Genomic DNA, 4,864 nt, shown 5'->3' with positions numbered 1-4,864 from the left:
TCGTTGTCCATCTTGCCCTAACCTCCTCTGCTGGGCTTGGAGGCGCAGAGGCTGGCATGGCTGCACCAGGAACAATGTGGACTGAGGCCTCCCTCGCGTGGCCGGGCGCAGGCGGGGAGCCAGTGCAGTGTGGACGCAGAAGACAGGCTAGTGTTTCAGGCCTCTTCTGTTACGCTCAGCCTTTCAAAGAGTGTCTGGGCTTCTGAATGCACCTCCCTCCGCTCCGAGCCAGCGTCCCTACACAAAGGGGGCTCTTGTCCCTCACCGGCCCCTTCTGCGAAGAAAAGCCATTGTCCCCAGCGGGGCCGCCCGGCAGGCGGTGCACGCTCCACTGCCCACCGCCGCGCCCGGCGAAAGGGGCTGCATTCAGGCCTGTCCGCTCGGATTAGCAAGCGCTCACGACTCAATGTGCCGCGATATTTCATGTCCAGCACAGCGGCTGGCCCCAGGCAGGATGAATGCCTGCTTTTGTTCACTGAGTTATTTTATTTACATTTTTTAAACAGCTTATCAAGGTAAAAAGATAGCTTTGCTTTAAGGGGGGAAGGCCCCCTTGGCTCCAGGCCCACATGGAGGTGGAAGGCTAGGCAGGCGCTGGGGTCTTCGGCTGGCCCAGGCACCTGCCCGGCCCTCTTGTCCCTCAGTCAGCGTGGGGACCCTGGGCCCCAGAGTTAGCCCCTCCCCAGTTTCCCAGATGACCAAAAGCCCCCACTGCCCATAGGCCTGTCCTACCTTCTTAGGAGACGTCCTGCCCTCTGGGGTGGCAGCAGTCAGGAGAGTGCACAGGTACAGGGTGGCCCCATTTGTCCCCCCCCCCGTCATCAGGCCCAGTCCTGGCTCTGTCCCACCTTCTCCTGGGCCACTCTGGGCCCAGCGTGGTTGCTGGCTGGTGCCTGGACAGGTGGGTGATCTTCCTATAGGCAGCATGCTCTGGTCCTGTTGTGAGCTCAGTGTTGCCCCCACAGTGATGCCCACTGAGCCCAGGAGCTTGTGGAAGAGCTGGGTCTGTGCCACTCCTGCCCTCCCCAACCCACCCCCGGTCACCAAGGCGGCCCCAGGAACACCAGGCTCCTGGCTGTGGCTGGCTAGACCTGGGCAGGCTCCTCCCTTGTCCAGGCTCTGCCCAGTCCTGGGCCACAGAACCCCCCGGGGCTGCAGGGCAGAGTGGACAGAGGGGTGGCCCAGGCCTGCTGGCCATGCCCTGTAGTCACCACCAGGGCCACCTGGTCACCAGAAGCACCCTGGGTGCACAGAAAGCTCCTGCCCAGACAGTGGACGCCTGGGGATCCCTGCGCAGGGTGTTGGGCACCTGAGCCTGTGACTGTGTTCCTGGACAGTGAACTGCGTGCCTGGCACAGCCTGCACCCCATACTGCCCCCAAAGCAGGAGTCTTTGAGTGGCAGGGCCAGCAAGGCCTGGCCTCTGGGGTCATGGCTAGGAGCAGATAAAGCAGAGGTGCTAGGGTGACCTTGCCTCCCTCTTCCCTCCAAGGGGTATTTTCTGGAAGCCTGGTTCCCAGAGTTTGAGGTGTCCAGTGGGGTCCGGGCAGTGAGGCTGACAGTGAGGCTGTATCCGTGGGGAGTGAGGGCTGGGGTAGGGGTGCCTCCACGGCTCCAGGGAAGTTTCTGATCCGGGGGGCCCAGAGCCCTTGAGTGAAGGTTGGGCAGGCCTCACCTGGAGGCCCTGCACGGCCCTGCATCCCGAACCGAGGCCCTGTGCCCCTCCCATGCCCCGTACCACATGGGTCCTGGCCAAGGCAGTGGCTGCTGGCCCCGGGCCAGACTGCAGAGGCTCCGGGTCAGCACTGCACAGGCAGAGGCCCCCGGTCCTGTGCCCCTGGCCCTGCCCCCCCGCGGCTCGAGTCCCAGGACTGGCCACAGAGCAGAGCCTTTCCCAGGGCGCTATTTTGGTCTTTGAGCAGCCGGGTGGGGCGCCAAGCTGCTCCCGGGCTGCTCCGTTATTTTTGCTCATAATGGGAACTCGATGTATGGAAATTATTAATAGCAGCGTGAGCCTGTGGTACGTGCGGGTGGTCAGGGCCCGGCACACTCTGCCCAGCAATGAGAAGGCCCGGGAGCCAGGATGCATGCTGAGGCTGGAGCGTGGCCTCCAGCTCTCCTCGCCCCATTGAGACTGCTGCAGGCTGCACGTGGCTGCCCAGGACGGTCGGCCAGTGCTGTGGCTGCATCAGAACCTGGGGCACCTCTGCCCGTGCCCCCACCCCAGCCAGGTTCTTGCCTCTCAGACGGTGCTCAGAGGGGCCCCAGCTCAGAATGTACCGTGTGAAGACCGCTTGGCCCACCCAGCAGCCCACGGGTTAGGCTGTGGGCCCTGTGCCCCGCCCCTGCCCCTTGTTAGCCTGGGCCCTCCCCCGGCTGGGGGGCAGGAGACTCGGGCTGGGCTGTGCCTGCAGCAGCCATGGCAGGGCACAGGGTGAGAGCTTGTGGCACTGGCCCCCTCTCCGCCTTAATCCACCCTCTTTGTGTTGCCAGGCAGTCATGCTGGGCACGAAGCTGAAGCTGCAGCCAGAGCGGGGTATTGAAAAGGTAAATGTCTTTCTCATGCAAATTGTTTAGGTTGAATTTGGATAAAGCCCAGGTCTCCAGAAACAGTTTGGTGGGGGTAGGGAGGGCAGGGGCGGCCCGAGGTCAGCGTGGGTGCAGAGACCCTCGGGCTGCCTTGCCCAGTGAGGGAGTCCCAAGGCCTCACCAGGCTCCAGGGTCCAGGAAGGCACAGACAGGCCTGTGCCCAGGGTGGTGGCAGACTCCAGGGCTTGCCCTGCACACTGCCCCCTGCGTCCTGCCCTCGCAGGCGGTGCCTCATCCAGTTTGGGCTCTGAGTAGCCTGACCTGTGTGGGCGCATGAGGAAGGGACATCTGTGGGGCCAAAGCTGTTCTTGCTGGGCACAATGGCAAGTCCCAGTGCCACAGCCAGGGCTCCTGCAGGGTCTCCTGGAGCCTGGACCTGCTCCCAGTCCCCGTGCTGCACCCCTGGAGGGGTCCCCAGGACTCTCTTGGACCATCTCAGCCCCACGTCTGCACCACTTGGCAAGCACTATGGGTGACAGCCAAGCGTCTCAGGGCTTCGACCCTTTGTCAGGGAACAAGGACAGCTGCAGGACAGCCAGGGACCGGCTGAGAGCAGTGTCAAGTGCACGCCACACGGAGCTCTGCTGTCATGGGTGGCGCACTCCCAACCACTTCCCTGGGTGCCCTGGGCCACCTGCAGACCCCACAAGGTCCGCACGCTGAGGGAGTGTGGTCCTGGCCGCGGTTTGAGAGGTCTCCCCTGCAGATGAGTGCCCCCACCGATGCTGCAAGACCAGCTGAGCCTCATGGAATGCTACCCAGAGCACTTCCCTGACCTACAGAGGCAGCTGCTGGCTCTCAAGGACTCCAGGTGCCAGCCTGGCTTTGACATCAGGGCCCAGCAGACAGAGCTGGGTGGACTCCCGGGTGCAGGGTCAGGACTAGGGTGGCTCTTTGGAGGAGTGGGGGGCAGAAGGATCTGGTGGTCCGCGAAGGTGCTGTGGCTGCCTTTGGCCGGCAAGCAGTGGGGCTGGACACCACATCTGCCTACACAGCCTGGCCTCAGACCTGCGAGGCGGCAAGTGGAAGGTCAGGCCTCCTGCACCTCGCTTCCAACTTTGATTCCTCGTCCCGTCTCCCTTCACGAGTGGCTATGACCGGTGCGAAGGCAGGCAGTGTGGTGAAGGGTGGCCAGCTGTCATTACCTCTTGGAACAGAAAACAGACAAACGAAGGTGGGGAGCCAGCAAGGGACGAACTGGGGAGCTGGTGCCACCGGGCCCGGTGTGAGAGACACCTGTGGGTTGGGATGAAGACACTGCCCCAAGCCCAGGATCCACTGTTGGTTAGCTCAGTGCTCTGAAGGGGCCTCAGCCAGATGACATCCACGGTGACAAGCAAGCCCAGCAGTGATAGCTTAGTTTCTTTCCTTTGTTTCTTTTCTTTTTTAAAAATTTGCTTTGTTTTCTGAGATAAGGTCTGACTACATACGTAGTTTAGGCTGGTCTTGAACTCATTATGTAGCCCAGGCTGGCCTTGAACTTGCAGTGATCCTTCTGCCTCACGATCTTGATTTCTAAAAACCATTCCTTTCTTTTTCAGCAAACTATTTATTGGTATAGTTTAGACATGCGTGATAATAACATTCATCATAGGGAATCGGTAGCAGTACATGATATAGCTTGCTGCTTCTCTTTTTTCCCCATCCCCTCTTACGTACAAAAGCTTTGTTTCCACCTCCTCCTTCAATTTTCTGTTTTTCTGGTCACTTCCTTCCCTTTCCCCTCTCATTTGAGCATTCTCTTCCCATTTCCCAGTGTCTGTTGTACATTTTGGTCCTTATTTCTACTTTCAGTTTCTCACAGCAGAGACACAATGGGGTCTTTAAACATGTGTGCTCCTTCACTTAAGAGTGTGGTCTCAAGATGCATCCATTTAGCTAGAAATGTCTCCAGCTCACCCTTCTTTATGGCTGAGTAGTACTCCGCTGTATTAAAAAAATACATCTTCTCTATCCATTTGTCAGTTGATTGGCAACTGGGCTGTTTCCAAGACTTAGCTATTATAAACTCTGCTGCTATAAATATGGGTGTATATATATCACTGTGCTGCAGTGCTTTTAATTCTTTCAGGAACATTCCAAGAAGGGGAATAGCTGTATCAAATGGAACCTCCAGTTTTAATTTTTTGAGGAATCTCCACACTGATTTCCACAGTGGTTGCACCAGTCTACAATCCCACCAGCAGAGGAAAAAGGCTCCTTTTTCCCCTCAGCCCAACCGGCATTTGTTACTGGTTGATTTCTCTTTCTTTCTTTCTTTCTTTCTTTCTTTCTTT

General features: G+C 58.8%; 1 long non-coding RNA gene across 1 annotated transcript in view; it reads left to right on the top strand.

Annotated features, from left to right (window-relative positions):
* The first annotated feature begins 2,471 nt into the window (after window positions 1-2,471).
* The window catches only part of LOC104851575, a 13,568-nt gene continuing 11,175 nt past the window's right edge, over window positions 2,472-4,864 (top strand). The window contains exon 1 of the long non-coding RNA XR_777245.2: window positions 2,472-2,546. This is a non-coding gene — a long non-coding RNA (uncharacterized LOC104851575). The remainder of the gene's footprint in view (window positions 2,547-4,864) is intronic.

This window comes from Fukomys damarensis, unplaced genomic scaffold (assembly GCF_012274545.1).
Source record: "Fukomys damarensis isolate Sample0158 unplaced genomic scaffold, DMR_v1.0_HiC HiC_scaffold_36, whole genome shotgun sequence".
NCBI lineage: Eukaryota > Metazoa > Chordata > Mammalia > Rodentia > Bathyergidae > Fukomys > Fukomys damarensis.
The sequence above is the reverse complement of the archived record's forward strand: the minus strand, read 5'-3'. Positions and strand labels throughout refer to the sequence as shown.